Source organism: Puma concolor, chromosome D1 (assembly GCF_028749965.1).
Source record: "Puma concolor isolate L17-30 chromosome D1, mPumCon1.1.hap2, whole genome shotgun sequence".
Taxonomy (NCBI): domain Eukaryota; kingdom Metazoa; phylum Chordata; class Mammalia; order Carnivora; family Felidae; genus Puma; species Puma concolor.
Window position 1 is genome coordinate 27,529,883 of NC_141676.1, and position 17,833 is coordinate 27,547,715.

At 48.2% G+C, this 17,833-nt stretch overlaps 1 protein-coding gene and 1 long non-coding RNA gene across 2 annotated transcripts in view; one reads left to right on the forward strand and one right to left on the reverse strand.

Moving 5' to 3' along the window:
- ABTB2 (ankyrin repeat and BTB domain containing 2) overlaps positions 1-17,833 on the forward strand; it is a 175,707-nt gene that overhangs the window by 61,307 nt on the left and 96,567 nt on the right. The gene's annotated exons all lie outside the window — the stretch shown is intronic.
- Positions 13,072-16,149, reverse strand: LOC147576559 (uncharacterized). The gene is made up of 2 exons (XR_015240918.1): positions 15,077-16,149; positions 13,072-14,382 (listed from the first exon to the last, which is right to left on the reverse strand). It is a non-coding gene; the product is annotated as an uncharacterized LOC147576559 (long non-coding RNA).

Here is a 17,833-nt window from a genome sequence, read left to right on the forward strand (position 1 = left end):
GAAGGATTTTGAAGAAGTGGCTCTATTTGGCAACTAGAATCAGTACATCATTCCTAACTGCAGAATTTATCCACCTCCATCCCAAGAGATCAGTTCTGTGGGTACATATATTTTTTAAATTATATATGGTAAAATTGGTTTTGGGGGATACATCCAGTTCTGCGAGTTTTAATGCCTATGTACATTTATATAACCATCACCACAGTCAAGATACAGAACAGTTCCATCACCCCCAAAAGCTGCCTTTGGCTTTATGGTCACTCCCTCCCCCTACCCAACCCCCGACGCCATCTACATCAGGATGGTTCTGTCTTTTGAGAGTATCATGTGTGGAATCCTATGTAGGTAACATTTGAGACGGGCTGAACGCCCGTGAATATGTATTTCAGCTTCCTGGGGACATGTTGAGAATAATAGTTAAACGGCTTTTGTTTGGCTGGGTATGAGGGAAGAGGAAGAAACAACATGAAAATGGTGAGGACCCAAAACAGGAGTGGGTGTGTGGGTGAGCACTGGGAAAGGAACACTGGAGGAAATAGAGGTATGCAGAGGGAGGCCATATAAAGTGTTCTTCCAGAAGCAGTCAGTGTAAATTTCCCTTGATTTTCCCCAAGAAACCTTCAGTACTGTTGCATTGTGGAGTTGAGTTCATTTGGAGGATTTGCCGAAAGTCAGACTTCTGTTTCCCGGTGCACATGGGCCGAGGACAGAGGCCCATCCGGAAGACATGGGGTTCTCATCCATCCCAGATGCAAGCTGCAGGGGGACAACTTTGGGCTTAATTAAACAGAAAACAATGGAACGAAAGGATTAGGAGAGCGGCTGCCCCACTGTGTTCTGGGTCCATGTTCCAGAAAAGCAGTGAGAGACCAGGTGGCCAAAAGCTATGGTCTTGGGCTGGACAGGGGCTGGTGCGCTCTGCCCAGCTCTTAAACAGACAGGAATCCCTGACTAAACCTAGCAGTTTGTGCATGTGTGTGACGGGGTGAGTGTAACAGGACCAGAGGGTGGGGTGGTGGGCCCCAGGCTTCCCAGTTCTGCTCCCTCAAGCACTGGCCCGCCTTTGCCCTCCCTGAGATCACATGTACAGAATGGCTTTGTAAACTACAAACCTACTGTGGTCTTTTCATAGTAACTGTCCATTTCTGCACCTTCCTGCTTAAAAGAGCTGCAAGATAATTAAAAAAGAGGGGGTGGTGGGGAGGCCAACCTGTTTTCCCATTGGCAAGGACGCGTTGCCATGTTCCTCTGGTTACCGCCAGAGCGGAGCACACGCCAGGTCCTGCTGCATAATGACGAGTCCCCGGAGACCCCCGATAGTGATCGATAGCCCCCACCTAGCTCTGGGGCCCGCATAATGAGCTGTGCAGCCGGCCAGAGTCACCAGGCAGCCTCGGGGAAGCCTCCCCTCCCCCACCGTCCACTTGTACAACAAATGCCCCCCTCCCCACCCGCCACCTCGGTTGGGTTTCCCTTTGATTGGCAGAGGCCTGTTATTTCCGCCTGGGTTGCCTGACAGACCCTCCGCCTGGTCTAATTATGCCGGCCTCTTCGGGCCCCGCGACCCCAGGAAGGCTTTATCAGATTGTCCAACTGACCGTGACCAGATCTCCAGCACCTGCCTCCCTTGCTGATTGAGGCTGGAAGGTGTTTATACACAGCAGAGCTGGGGGCTGATTGACTGGCCAGGGTCCTGGGCTGGGGACTGCCCGTCTGAGTGTCAGAGATGAAAAATGGAGTCGCCTCACCACCCAGCCTCATTAGGGGACCTCATCCAGGTCCCGACAGGATCACGTGGGGGGTGTGCAAGCACAGCGCCTGCTGCCATTGTTCAGGGCCCTCAGGGACCGTTTCCGGCTGCAGTAGGGCACTTGGGTCCATCTCTTACCGTTTTTATACCCTTTGCTCTACGTTTCCTGTTAACTGTAGTCCGCTCCCTGCTTCCCGTTCATTCTCTAATTCCCCCTAAGTGTGGCCTCACACCTTCTAGTGTCAGAAGAAGCCAATCAGAATTACTGTTTGGGGTTGATTTTTTTTTTTTTGGCTGTCATGAGTGTCCTGTTTCTGAACGGAATCTCTGGTACTGCCCACATCGTTCAGGCGCCCAAGGGTGTTTCTGGCGATACAGAGTTTCTGGAGGGCAGCTCAAGCATTGGGGCCACTCCCTCTGGTAACTGTGGCAAATGGCTCATTTTAATGGGAACATTAAGTCATCAAGGTCCTTCAGGACTCCATCTAGATCATTTGCTAATTAGTCACTAGTGACCCGAGAAGGTAAGGGTTTTCCAAAAGCCAAGCCATTTCTGCCCTCCAGCATGATGTGGTTTGGGCTGAGCCAACCCCCCCCCCGCCGCCCCCCCCCCCCCCCCGTACAAGAATCATGGATAGAATCATGCTTCTCAAACTGTGGGCCCTGGACCAGCCTCAGCGTCACCTAGGAGGCTGACAGAAACGCAGTCTCCAGCCCCACCCCAGACCTGCTGAATCCAAGTGTGCATTTTGACAGGCTCTCCGGGGTCACATGTGTGTGGAGTTTGAGAAGCTCTGTACCAGGACATCATAAACCCAGATAGGGAAGCCCTCCTTGAGATTTGTCAAGAAGTAAGAGAACCCAGCCACTTAACTCCCATAACACTGTCTGGTGAAGAGTCCGTTCTGCCTTCTTTCTGGCTTCAGAGGAGGCCTTGTTAGGAGACCAGGAAACCAGGTTGAAGTGTCTTTACTGACAGCAAAGAACCAGATGTGGGTCTTGACCCCTGGGACTAAGTTTTCTGGCAGCACCTTCTCCTCATTCTCGGAGAAATGTTTTGGTGTTGAAAGACCACCTACAAAAAATAGTGTCCTCTGGAGCCACCTTGTGAGGATACCCTCTAAGCTGGCTTAGAGGGTATTTAATGACCATTTTCCATCTTGATCTATGCCCTTAAATTACTACTATTTGCCTGTGGTGGATTTGAAATTTAAAAAAAAATTTTTTTTTTTAATGTTTATTTTTTGAGAGACAGAGTTAGAGTGTGAGTGGGGAAGGGACAGAGCGAGAGGAAGGCACAGGATCCTGAAGCAGGCTCCAGGCTCTAAGCTGTCAGCACAGAGCCCAACATGGGGCTCGAACTCACGAACCGTGAGATCACGACCTGAGCCAAAGTCGGACGTTTAACTGAGCCACGCAGGTGCCCCTGGTAGATTTGAAACTTTGAAGCTTGGGTTTATGGGATGTTGGGGTTTTTTTCCCCCTGCAATATACATTTTTACACTTGCTAAATGGACACATACTGCCTCTCCAATCAAATGAAAAGTTTTTAAAAATTTTTTATAACTAATATGTTCAATGTAGACAAACTTAAAAATTAATGTGCTTCTATTTGATGATCCAGAAATAAAGTCACTTATAATCTCACCATTTGGAGAGTGCCTTTAAGAAGTTAATGCACATGTAGAGGTTTTGGGGTTTTTTTAATTTTTTTTTTTTAACAGAAATGTGATTCTCACTTTCATACTCCTTTATCATCTGTTCATTCAATACTTTATAAACATCATTCCAAGTCAGTAGCATAGGTCTTCTACATTTTCATTTTTAATGTCTTGCAAAGTATTTCATTATATGGGATGTTCTGTATAATGGATTTACATAATTCATCACCTGTGCCTGGGCATTTTGGTTTACAGTTTCTTTCTCTGATTTACCAACACTGGCATGGATTTCATCTGTAGCAAAATATTTGCAATGGTCTAAGTGATTACTTTAGGATAACTTTTTGAATGCCTATAAAAAGTGTAACATTGGAATGGGAGAAGAGACCGGGAGTTCCAAGAGCTGGAAGGTGGACTTTGAGACTTGACTCCCTCCTGGGAGGTAGCCTGTATCCATTAATAATGATTTCAGGAGAGTAAGCTGTCAATATGCTAGAGCTAGGCGGTGCACCTTCATTGTGGAAAATGGCTCTTAGGAATCATCTAGGTTTTCTGAAGAAAACCCATTGTTTGCCTCTGGAACCCACGTGGCCACAAAGCATGGTTGGCACAGCATTGGTGATGGTCACAGGATTGTCTCGACAGGGGAGGTGCACAGGCTCTTGTAAGTGGTTGGGAAGAATGACACTGGATGCACATATTGGGGCCACACCTTGGACTTTGGTAGAAGCCAGAACAGATCCACAGCTTGGGTGTGAGTGGCTGTGCTAAAAGGGGAACTTGAGGTGGTTTCAAGCCAGTACAGAGCTGGGAGCTAGGCTCCCAGAGGGAGTGACCTCCACACCGAAGGGCAGACACAGATTTGAGAGCCAGCCTGAGTGGAATCAGCATCAGCTGTTTCCATAAGAAGGGCTTAGAGAATGCTTGCTGGATACTTGGCATTTGCTAAAGGGATGTCTGAACCTGTGTGCGGGAGGAGGTACACACTCCAGGTCCAGAAAGGACTTTGCTGGATGTCAGGCGTTGCCGAGACTGTGGCTTTGGGCGGAGGTTCTCGTTCCTGGAGTGCCATTAGCTGTTGGTCACATTATGTCCCAGGCTCCCCCTTATAAAGCAGCTGCACCCCCTCCAAATGCTACCTCCTCCTGGCTTGGAACAGCCTCTCTTTTTTTGCTTTATCCATATCACAATTAGGGCATTTCCCGTTTTCTTCATTATACTCTCTTTAATGATGTGCATGTCTTAGGAAGAGCAGTGTGGTGTCGAGGAAAGCACCCAGGGATTTTGAGTTCTCCAGCTCTTCACGTAGCATTCTGCCTCCTCCCATTACAGGCTCACCCTTGGGTGAGTTACTTAACTTCTATAAAACAGGGTGGTTGTAAGGATTAGAAGTGATGACATAAACTAACCCCTTTAGTATCTGGCTGAATAGTAGGTGCTTAAATTGTCCATTATTCTCGAGGGCTTAATATAGTCTAGTCGGTAAGGGTTGATGGACCATTATCTGTAGGCAGATCCCACTAGACATGCCTGTTAAGTTAGTAACGGGCTCTGAGGTCAAAAGGCTTAGGACAGCTATCGCACCTCCCAGACCTGGGCTGGGAAAACAATCGCTGCCAACAGATTATAGAGCTGTGCCTTTCTAAAATGACAATGAGAAGGGGAGAGGGGCACCGGGCAGCTGTTGGAGGTAGGAAGGTGCTGAGTGTCTGAAAGCCTCTGCAGAGGGCATTTTGCACGGGCACAGTGAGAACTGGGTGACGCTCTCCTCTCTGACCTGTAGGCTGGAGGCAGACCAGCCCCACAGGCGGGAGACACAGCCCAGGAACTTAGCCTGACTCACCTGACTCCAGACTCACCTTCCTTTGCCATGATGTCTAGGATAGCAGTCAAGCCTGCACGACGTCCCGGAGCCCCATCCTGGCTCCATCCTTTCTGCTTGTGTGACCTGGGGCAAGTTTCTAACCGATTTTGTGACTCAGTGTCCTAATCTGTACAATGGGGATAATAGTACCTACCGCATAGGATCCTCGTGAGGATCAAATGGGTTTATTTATAAACAACGCTTAGACTAGTGACTGGGTGTAAAAGGCATTTGCTCTATGAATGTTTGCTAGTGCCTTCTGGGGTTTGCCTCTCCATGCCTCAGGCCTTTCATCTTAACATCTTATTTTTTCTTGACAGCAGAATCCCCATCTGCTCCATTTAGCCCCCACAGTACATAGTACAAAGTAAGGATTCCTAAATGTTTGTTGGGTAGGGTGGGTTGGGGAAGCTCAGGCTCTGACACGAGGTAGACCTGCGTTCAGATCCTGACTTTGCTTCTGTCTCCGGACCTTTGACTGTTCTGGCCTTATTGCCTCATCTGTAAAATGGGATAAAATAGTCGACTCTTAGAGGGTCGGAGTGAAGACTGAATTACAGAACACATGCAAAGCACATGGCAGGAGTGCACTCGCAGGAAATGACGGTGCTAATGCTGATGAGTAAAATGGCCTCAGTATGCTTGTTCTACCGCATTAAGTAGGTGGTTTGTGCATTTTTTTCAGGTTTCATTTTGAAGTAAGAGGACGATATCTGGTTTCTGTTTAGTTTTCCCCGGTGACTGTCATAACACTAGGAAGAGAACAGGATCTCTACACACAGGCATCCTCTCCCACCTCCCTCAGCCATACGCGTAAGAGCTGCATTTCCACGTGTGTCTTTCACAAGTCATCAAACATTAGACCACCCTAGAGTTTCGCCGTGGTCTTTGGAGTCCTCTGCACGTCCAGAGTGGCCAGGATCATTGGGCATCTCCCCAACCTGTCTCTGGTGGTAGCCTAACTTGGAGCACGTCTCCGAAGTGTTTCCAAGTTGGCGTTGAGTCTCCCACTTGGAAATGCCAACACACAGCTTTGTGTGTGCCATGATTTCATGTTCACGAACGGACCCGTGCAGTGTCCACTCCCACCACCAAACTGTTGGACATCCGGGAGACCTGGCAGGCAGTAAAGTGTGTTACTGACAAGCTCAGACGCTACAAGGTGCTGTGGGGAGCCAGTGGGAGGCCATGATTCTGTGATTCTGTCCATTGTGTGCCCACAGGAGCTGGTGACACTCAGCCATTCCCTCAGTCTGGAAGCCAGCACTTTGGACTGCGTTGGTTTCCCCCTCTGTGAATTTAGGATGGCGATTATGAAGTAGAGGACTTGAGTATCAACTAATCCCCAAAATGATTCTCAGAATGCTGGTCATGTAAAAATGCACCACAGAAAAAAGGTTCCATGGCCAAATACGTTTGGCAATGTATTACGCTGTCTTTCCTTCTTGGCATTTTATGATACGCATTTGCATGTATAAGGTTCTTGATAAGTCCCGCAGAAAGAAACAAACGTAACACTGTTGAACCCAGTAGTACCCAAATGTGATTCACCATGAACCCTTTTTGGTTTTGTTTTTTTTTTTCATGTAACATCTATTAGCATTGCTAGGGGCTAGGTAAACACTGGAGAAATCTAATTATCTTAAAAGAATTTATAATAAGTGATATGTGAATATTAAGAAAGGAGAATCTGTAATTTTTCAATAGACAATTAGAAAATGGAAGGATTGGAGCACCTGGGTGGCTCAGTCAGTTGAGCATCAGACTTTGGCTCAGGTCATGATCTTGCAGTTTGTGAGTTTGAGCCCCGTGTCCGGCTCTGTGCTGACAGCTCGGAGCCTGGAGCCTGCTTCGGATTCTCTGTCTCCCTCTCTCTCTGCCCCTCTCCCACTCACGCTGTTTCTGTTTCTCTCTCTCAAAAAAATAAAATAAATATTAAAAATTTTTTAAATAAAAGAAAATGGCAGGATTTTGATTTCAAGTATTTTTAAGTATTTGGCAAAAAAAAGTATTGGGTAACTTTTTTGTAGCCACTTTTAGATTTGATCATAAAATACTCAATGTCTTACCAACCCACTGTCACATGACCCGCCAGAAGATGCCTCTGTCGGGGGTAAGACTTGAACTTGAGTAGTAAAGGTAAAATTTTAAATTTTGGAGATGCCCTTTATGAGACCCGGGATTAACTGGGGTTGTGCGTTCAAGCAGTTCCCTTTTAAGCCCTTAAACACACATTCTCAGCCAATCGAGCATCTCCTGAGCCAGCCCCTGATCTAGCTGTTACAGCTAGATCAAGTAGTATTAGATTCAAGCAGTATGAAAGATCGAAGGTGATAGATTCATCCTGAAACATAGTTTTTATATACTTTGTGTCTTTGGGGATAGCACTAATCCACAAAACTGCCTAGCAGCAGAATTTGCTTTGACAAGAATCGTTTGAGAATGTGAGTGTCCTCACAATGCTGCACCGTGGGAATCGGGATGAATTACCAGACCCCCACGAGCCTCACTGCTCACTTCCTTAGACTGTTCTCATAAGGAATGGGAACGTGGAGTGGCAGATCCCCCTTATCCTGGATTTGAGAGTTCGCTAGGTCACTCCTGAAACCTCTGTGCCAACCAAGCCAGAAACAATGGGTCCTCGGCAAGCTTTTGTTTATTATTACAGCCCTCGGACTGTACATCCCACTCACCCCTTTGCTCCTGTGGCTGGTCAAGCTAATTTGATTTGACATCCTGGCATTTGAGATTTGTCAAGTGTTGTAACTCTAAGCGGTACTAATGTTGAAAACCATACTTGAAATTTATATAATCCAGATGTGTATGCCAATAAGGCAGATGAAATGGCAGGCTTGGGCTGTGGAGTGTGTGTGTGTGTGTGTGTGAGTGTGTGTGTGTGTGTGTGTGTGTGTGTAGGAATCCTGTTGCCCTATATTCTTTCCACATGGAATATATAGCCAAGAAGGATTTTATGTATTAATGTTTTCCCTTAAGAATAGTAACTGGAATATGAAATATAGCTGTAAGTAAGTACCAGCGTTGGTTTTATTTGCAGCCAAGAATAACTGATTAAGTTTTGGGGAGCAGGAAGGTCTATTTTAAATGCTTTTTAAAACTTTTAAATTGGTCAGGACCCTTCAGCAGTGTGGTCTGGGGAATTGTCAGTCACACCAAGTCAGGATTTTTGACGTGGCTCTCTTTGACGTCGAATTTTTTTCCCTCCTATGTGGACATGTCATTCTTCCCATGCGAGAGCTTTCGCTGTGATCCAGAAGTCCCCCCTCTGAGGCCGAGGCCTCGACCCCTGAGTTGTTACTCCACAGCCCTCCCGCACTGGCACGGCCCAAATGCCACTTGTGTTTTCTGTAAGCTCAACACGCAGCTGGATTAAATACGAAAACGTCTCTGCTCAAGTATTTGATAGCGACCCTCCTTTGAGGACTGGAGCGTCTCCTCTCTCCCTCCGGCCAGCGGTGTCCCCCTGTGATACCTCTGGCGGGACAGTGCGTCACCTTCTCCGGCCGTTGCTTCGCTCCCCTGTGAAGAAGACCACAGCTGACCCGATAGGAGTAGAGCATGTGGCTCCCCCAACAGGGAATTCCGGGGTTGCAGGTTTTGGTGTTCTTGACATGAAAGGGTGGCGGCACATATTATTATTCCTTAGCATATGCTGCGCATAATTAACAACCATCCTTAACTAGACCCGTCAGCCCAGGGAAAACTGGCCATACCAGCTTAGTGACAGCCGATGAGAAATGATATGAAAAGGAGGCACAGAGCTGGGACCCACAGGTGTGGGGGTGACTTCTGGACTTCGGAGCTGCAGTTGGTACCTGTGTCCTCCACAGCTATTTCTAGACTGGAAGTCAAAGATCATGTTGCTGTTTTAGCCCCTTCTTAGGGCAGAACCGAAGGAAAACGGCCGATATTCAGGGGAAGCTTGTGGCAAGCCATGGTCCCCACGGTTTCCCCTTAACTAAACGGCTCTGGAGAAAGTCAAGTGTGTGCTGTTTCCACAGCAGGCAGGATGGAACGTTTTTTTTTGGGGGGGGGGGGTCGGGTGGGTGTCCACCAGCTTTCCATTTGCCATAGGTTACAGCCCTGACTCCAAGAGGGTGAGGCGGACCACGCCTGCAAGTCTGACACTCCTTAGCAGAGCCTTAGCCTGTGGGTTCCGGCCCTGTTCCGACTCAGGTCTTGAGTAAGGAATGCTGTCATGGATCCAAGCTAAATAGATTCCAAATGATGGAATCTGATTTTCCGGTTGGGTTTTGAGGTGAGGGCATCAGCGTGTGGCGTATTCGGCCCCCACGGTTTGTTTAGTTCGCTGACGCTCAAGGCTCAGGCAGGGGAATGAGGGATCTCGAGCCGGCCTGGCCCGCATGTTGCTCAGGTGACTCATCACCGCCTGGAGATGTCCGTCCCCTCTGTGAGGCTCAGCAGCCCCAGGACTGGGGCCCCAGGCAGGAGTCAGACGGTCAAGGCCGCTGGTCCAGTTCTCCCTGCTGACGTCATCCCCCCACATTGTCTGGAATGACTCGCAGCCTCTGACTGAGGACGAGAGCAGGCTGGAAGTGGGAGAGCAGGAGATGTTTCCAGGGCCGTAACGCACCCGGGATTTTCAAGGTGCGTTTGCCCAGTATCGTGCCAGGGCGAGCCAATGCGGCCTGACCCATGTATCTAGTAGGATCCCATTTCAGTGGGGTTCTGCAAATCCACTGGTCTGACCTTTTACCTTCCAGATGAAACACAGTGAGACCTGCTTGACCAAAAAAAAAAAGCCAGAAAATAAAACAAACAAAAACCTGTCTTTTATTTTTAATGTTATCCAGCTGACATGAGCTAGGTTTTGTTGATATAAAGAAGCCATTCCAATCCACTGCCTAATGCAGGGATGCATAAGACCATACTAGAAGGGCTGCAACCAGAACTGAGCCAACCACATGTGTCATGACATTAATAAAGAACAAAATGAGAGCCCAGCCTACAGGGACTGTGGTCGTGGGGCAGGGACTGCAGCCTGGCGGCTAAGAGCCCCAATGTGGGAGTGCCTGAGCCTGGGTTCAAATCCTGGCTCTGCGGCTTATTAGCTGTGACGACCTCTCCCACCTTCTATTCTTTTGCTGTAGGATGGGGTGGTGTTACCACATCTTAAAGCTGGTCTGACAATTGAGTTTGTCTAAGACAAAGTAAGTGCTTTATACATGGTACCTGTTAGCACAATGATTGTTATCCCTTCTCCCATAGCAACAGCCTGCTTTGGGGGGTGATGCCCTTCATGCAGCTAGCTGCCGGTGTCTGATTTCCTTCCTCTTAGCTACATCGTTGCTCCGACGCTGCTGCATAAGCAGATGTACGGTCTTAGGAACTCTGAAGCCAGACTTCATTGGTTCTTCTCCCATGGGCCCATCGTGACGATGGGTTCCTTTTGCATCCACCTCCTCTGAGGTTTGCTAATTTTGCTCCGCCGGGAAGTCCATCCAGAAGGCCACCATTCAGATGGATGGAGGAGTCTTTCAGGGAAAGCATGAGTGTTCTGGGATACTGTTATCTGGGGTCAAGCGCTGGCCTATGTGAGGGAGTGAGGCCAGCAGAGCCAGCCAGCTAGCTCTGCCCCTGTTCTTCCAAAACAGCAAGGTTCCACAACAGAGGCCCCGAGCCTTCCAAAAGCAGGCTCAAGCCTAGACTGTCTGAGTTTCCTCCAGAGTGCAACAAGAGTTTATTCCAAAACAAAACAGCAACAAAAGTGGATGCCTGGTATTTCCTTGGCTCACTTCTGTAAAGCATCCTGACCAAAGGAGAAGAGAGGTCTGAGGTCCATGACAGAGAGAGTCAGCCTGAAATTATTCTCTCCTCTCTCTTCCTGGCTCCCAGGAAGAATAAAAACTGTGAACATAATAATAGCTAAAATTCATGGAGTATTTTCTTGAGTGCATACCTAGGACTATTTAAGCACTTTACACGTATTAAATTATTCAATCCTAATAGTCCTGCTGGAGAAGTTCTATTATTGTTGTCCCCCTTTTACAGATAAGGGGACTAGGGCACAGAGCAGTTAAGTACCTTGCTGAAGTTCCCACCGCCGGTAATGGGTTGTAGAACCCAGACAGCCTGGAATTAGAAGCTGCACACTTTACCACAGCTCTGTACTGCCTCTCATGGTAGTTATAAATTATAAAATGGTTTTAATCCTAAAAATACACCACAGGGGCACCTCGGTGGCTCAGTCAGGTAAGCATCCAACTTCGGCTTAGGTCCTGATCTCACCATCTGTGAGTTCGAGCCCCGGGTTGGGCTCTGTGTTGACAGCTCGGAGCCGGGAACCTGCTTTAGGTTCTATGTCTTCCTCTCTCTCTGTCCTTCCCCCGCTTGCACTCTGTCTCCCTCTCTCTGTCTCTCTCAAAAATAAATAAACCTTAGGGGCGCCTGGGTGGCTCAGTTGGTTGAGCGTCTGACTTCGGTTCAGGTCATGATCTCACGGTTCGTGGGTTTGAGCCCCGCGTCGGGCCCTGTGCTGACAGCTCAGAGCCTGGAGCCCGCTTCTGATTCTGTGTCTTCCTCTCTCTGTCTCTGCCCTTCCCCTGCTCACACTCTGTCAATCTCTCTCTCAAAAAATTAATAAACATTAAAAAAATTAAAAAATAAACATTAAAAAAATAAAAATAAAAATAAACCACAGGCACATGTGATAAAATGGCATAGAACTATACCTACGCATTATTCCAATGTCCATTTCCTAGTTTTGCTGTCATACTATATAGTTATATAAGATGTAACCATCTACAGGAATTGGGTGAAGGATACACAGGACCTTTCTGTACAGTTTTTGCTGCTTCCTTTGAATCTATAAGTATTTCACAATTAAAGGTTCCAACAAACAAACAAACCACTGCCAACATTGTATTGAATTCTGATTGTATGCCAAGCAATGTGCTAAGCACTTTACAGTCACTATTTTATTTCATCCTCCCAGCAACCCAAGGAGGTGCGGGTGCCCTACCACCTTCAGTTCCAGGGACACCTGGGTGGCTCAGTTGGTTGAGCATCTGACTCTTGATTTTGGCTCAGGTCGTGATCCCAGGGTCATAGGGTCAGGATCTACACTGAGTGTGGAGCCTGCTTAAGATTCTCTCTCTCTCTCTCTCTCTCTCTCTCTCTCTCTCTCTCTCCCTCTCTCTCCCTCTCTCTCCCTCTCCCCCTCTCCCTCTCCCACTCCCTCTCCCTCTCTCCCCCTCTCCCCCTCTCCCTCGGCCCCTTTCCCCCACTCACACTCTCCCTCACTCTCTCTCTCTGTAAAATAAAAAATTAAAAAAAAAAAGCCAAACACCTTCAGTTACAGATGAGGGAACAGTCATATAAAGTCAACAGGAAGTCGTGAGGCCACTGGGTCTTCCTGACTCCAGAGCATGAATTCAGAATGCATCTTTGGAAGTAGGAAGATTTAGAAGGCATGTAATATGGGAACTAACTCTGTGTCAGGTTCCACTCAAGCTCCCCAGGTGACAGGCTCCCCTGGCCCCTGTTCAGTCCACGGCAGACCCAAGAAGGAACTGAACCAGTCAACTGCCATCATTTCTTTGCCTTCCCCACTGCTCCTCTTGGTAGCTCCCTTCCTTGAAGGACATGCTTGCCGCACAAGCTCGGTGGCCCTTGGAGGAGTGTCCTCGGGGCTGTACTGCAAGTGTTTCTCACATCCCAGTGAAAGAGTGGAGTTTGGGGTCAGACCTGCGTTCAAATCCTAGCTTGACTTCTCATCATATTTTTTATCTTAAGGAAGTTGCTTAAACTGCTAGAGCTGGTTTTTAAAAGTTTTGTTTTATCTGTACAAGGGGAATAATAACAGTGCCTCCTGGTTTTATTACAAACATCAAGTGGGATAAAGCACCTGGTGCATGGATGTTCCTTAAGTGCTGATTTCCCCGTGCTGGCTCAGCAAACACTGAGGCCTGCTGGGTACCACACACAGTATTGCATTAGCCGGTCGAATCCTCTGCTGAGCTTTGGCACAGAGGATGCCAGGGTTTCAAAGGACGAGCACAACATGGTTCTCCATCAAGGAGCATATAATGGGTCATGGTGCAAAAGGCAAGTTATAAGTATTTACGGGGTGTAAACTGGGAGCAGGGGTACCCACTGAGCCTAGGGCTCCTTCCTCTGGATCCAGAGTCTGGATGTTGGGCCCAAGCCAGGCACCTTGCTGGGATTCAAGGACACTGTTGAGATTTGGAAGAGAGAACATTATCAATCACCATGCTGGATGGCATCAGTGATTATCATCTTCATTTCCATCAAAGGTGTCTTGTGACAGGATACCATCAAGTTCAATTTAGTCTGAATAGGGACATGGCAAGGACTTTTTTTCTATTTCTGCCCCAGGCTGAACCTGTCTTGAATAATACAGTGTTCATCTACTTCCAAACACCAAGCCTTTTTTTTCCCCCCCTTGTACTGCTCTATTCAGGGTCATGTGGCTGCTTGTTTCCTTGTCTCCTCTCTAAAAACCCACCCACCCACACCTTTGGCTGCCATAATGAGTGTTTTCAGGAAAGAGAGTCAACTCTGTATACTACAAGGTGGTATCTATCACCTGCCTAAAGTTTAGAGACAGGCTTCAGGGCCAAGGCTTCACACAGTGACCTGTGGGTATCTTTGGGCCTGTTACTTCTTTAAAACAAAATTCTTATGCTATCATTTAAAATTCAGGGATTTCCTGATCTGGCAACAGTTGGCTAAAGCTGAGTAGCATCTGCCCCCTTTAGATGCAGCAGATGTTCTCCAATTTGCTATAGGCCTCCACGCCCCCCCCCCAAACTTCATTCATTCATCTTGCATGCCTGACGCCATAAGCATCTTGTTGTCAACTCCTGATATAGATGAAGAAAGAACACTGTCTTCAAAGGTGTAGCCGATTAGATGCATCAGGAGCTAATTGGTTGGGCCCCAGACTCTGTTCCTTACTGTGCGTGGGTGCAGCAGGTGCAGTGAGAACTGCTCAACGTCCATCTTTCTCTGAGGTCAGCGTTACACCTGGTCTTCTTGGTCAGGAAGCTGGGATTCTAGACGAGAGTTCTCCGCTCTGCACCAACACCCCAGTTGTGGCAGAATTCCTTAACAAGTGATCGGGAAGATGACAAATGCTGAGTCAGGGAGTTGTGGACGCAATAGGTACATCTGTGGCGGGTAGCTGGCTTGGAGTCCATTTGGGTGATGTGGAGTATTAGCTGGGGTGCCAGACAAGGAGTCAGAAGACGTACATTTCAGTCTGGCTTTACCACTCGCTAACCAAGCATTGGACTTAATGGAGTCTCTGTTTTCTCATCTGTAAGATGGGGATAATGTCTAGTGTGCCACCAGTAAGGTGAATAAGAGGATCAGGTTACATGATCCTCTGAAAACATGCTATGAAGTGTAAAGTTGTATTGAAGAACCAGGTCGTAGGACAGCAGTCGTGTGCTGTGGGAGAACACGCAACTTCTGATATCTGGCAGCGTGAAGGTCAGGGGTCAGCAAGCTGAGGCCATGGGATGCATCCTGCCCCCTAAGAATGTTTTTTACGTTCGAAACGGTTGAAAAGCCATAAAAGGCAAATAACGTTTAATGGTGCATACAATTTCTATGGAGTTCAGATTTCAGTGTCTGTAAAGTTTCATTAGAACACAGCCACGCCCATTTGTTTATGTATTGCCTATGGCTGCTTTCACGACATAATGACAAAGTTGGGTAGTTGTGACAGAGACCAGATGGCCCCCAAAGCATAAAATATTTACTATCTGAAACTTTGACCGTAAAAACTTAACCAACCTCTAGGGAAGAACATGGAAGGATAGGGACTCAGTCCCCCGCTTCTTTTTCCTTCGTTTCTTCTATCATCCAGACTTAGGTGCTGTTGCAAATAGGTGGCCCACGGAGTACTGTACACAACCATACAAGCACATCCTCTGTGGCCCACAGCAAATCTGCCCTTCCTGACAAAGCCAAAAATTTCTCTCAGTTTAACTGCCGCTGGAGCAATGCTCCATCCCGCGGGCTCTAGCTAGGGGCACTTCCTGATGAAAACCACAGCATTTTTCATAAAACCAATCCCCCTTTTAGGAAAAACCGCAAGAGAAGAAGCTGTTCCTGTCACCGTGGGCACTTCTCCAGCATATTAACCACCGAACAGGCCTGGTGGGCAGTTTCCTCCCCTCAGCCACAGACTGACAGGAGGCACAGAGGGCAGCCACCACTCCGATAAGCCTACAAGAGTGTGTCACGGCCGAGCGGTGTCCTCCAAAAGACGTGTTGAAATTCTAGCCCCCGGTACCTCAGGATGTGACGTTATTGGGAAACAGGGTGGCTGCTGATGTAATTAGTTAAGTGGGCCAAGGTCCTAATAGAGTAGGGTGGGCGTCTAGTCCAACAGGAGCAGCAGAAGAAGGAAGTTTGAACACGAAGCACCATGTGGCAGCGGAGGCCGAGATTGGAGGGCCTCGTCTCTAGGCCAAGGAGTGCCAAGGATTGGCAGCCACTACTGGAGAGAAGAAGAGAGGATTCTACCCGGAGAAAGGGCGGTCCTGCTCACACCTTGATCTCGGGCCTGCAGTCCGGAAGTGTAAGATAATACACTTCTGTTCTTTGAAGACGCCCCGTCTGTGGCATCTTCTTACAGCGGCCCTAGGAAACCATCGGGGCAGCTCGCCCGCCCTGGGGCAGCCTTCTGGTGCCCTTCAAGGCGCTTGGTGTAACCCTGTTCCGCACATGAGGCGGATGAGGCGCGGGAGGCTTCAGGGAGCCGCCCGAGGTTTGGGCCGGTGGCGGAGCAGCACTCCAGCCCAGGCCTTCCGGTTCCGGGCTGCCGCGGTGGGTTGTCCGGGGAACGGCGTTCCGCAGCTGGCGCGCGGCGTCCTCCCGGGCAGGGCGTGATGGCGCCTCCGCCTCTTCGTTCCAGAAGCAGCGCAGAGTATCTCTCTGCTGTGGTCGTGTGAACTTGTTTGCTTGAGCTCTCACGTGTGCAAGAGGAAAATTCAGTCAGCCACTTTTTTTAAAAAATGGGGTTGGGGGGCATGTTTTACAGACAGCCGTGTATCATTTACAATTGTGAGGTCATGGGAGAGGAGTAAACTCAATTTTCTTAGCCATCTTACAGCGCCTCTGAAGAGTGTGCCTAAGAGATCCTTGGGGAGATACCCCAAATAAAAACCCCAGCACGGAAGGTGATTTATTTAACCAGCGGAGTCTCCAGTGGCCTCCTGGAAAGCATAAGAACATCGATGCTTCCTTCTTAGGTAGCATCCGGTTGCCCAAGCTCCTGGGTAACAAACAAGTGACATCAGCACCAACAGCTTGTGAGATGCTGTGCTTCTCTGCACTGAGGCGATTCCTATAACGCTCCCAGCTCACAGACTTGTGAAGAAACTTGGGTTGCAAGTGAAATTGTTACCAATGGAAGTCTGGCACCTTAAGATTGTTTTGTTCTTTATTATGAATATTTTCGAACATACAGACAAGTGGAAAGAGTTGTGTGAAGAACTCCGACATACCCATTCCCCAGACTCAGCAGTTACTGTGATTCTGCCCCATTCACCTGTGTTTGACCTTGTGTTTGTTTTAGTATTTGAAAGCGTCATCCCATCCCGTGCATCATTTTATCCCTTCCTGCTGTAATACGCATCTCTAAAAAAAAAAAAAAAAAAAAATGTTGCTTTTCTTACAACCACAAAATCGTTCCTGTGCCTCTGCATATTCACAGTGGTTCTTTTGGTGTGAGTGCTACCCAGTTTGTGTTCAGAGCTCACAGCTCAGGTTTTTTAACTGCATGGATGGAAATGTAGGCTGTGGGAGACAGAGAGACAGAGTAAGGCCACTGGGATGGGCAAGAGGCTGGGATTGGGATCCAGGAAAGAGAATTTAAGGCAGTCCTCTGGGACTGTCAGCAAGACTGAGCTCAAATGGGGTGTTCTTGGCCAGGGACGTGGTGACCCAGGTTCCTTCGTGGAATTCTGCCAGCATTGGCTGGCGGTCCTGAGGGCCCGAGAGTTGGATGGCCAGCCTCGGCTTTGGAGGACTCAGCATTCGTGACATATGGCTGGCGGCGCCCCGATGTGCTCTTCTGCTTGCTGCCAGTAAAGAGAATTGTTTCTTTCTCTGAGCAGTGTTCATTTACATGGGGAGAACTCCCCTCTCCTACCCCCCCCCCATACACACACACACACACACACACAGGGAGGGGGGAAGGTTTTTTGGAGTCTGTTTTTAGTGGGCTCACTCAAAAGGAGCTTTATGTTTATTTTTTGAGTGGCTCTCTGGCCTGTTGTGTCCGTTTATCATGCCTCACCACCAGCCCTCCCCCGTCTCTCTACTCTGCAAACCTCAACTTCATCAAACTGTTCCTAACGACTACCACATGTCCACAGAGGGCGCAGGGGGCAGGGGAGGTGGGAGCTGGGAAATGAAGGAATCCTCCGGGGAGCACAGTAGCATATTAAAATTCAATGGCTTAGTCATCAGAGTCTTCAGCCCAAGCACTGAAGAAAAATAAATGAATATTCTGTAACAGTCTTGCGGATCTCAGAGGAAGGG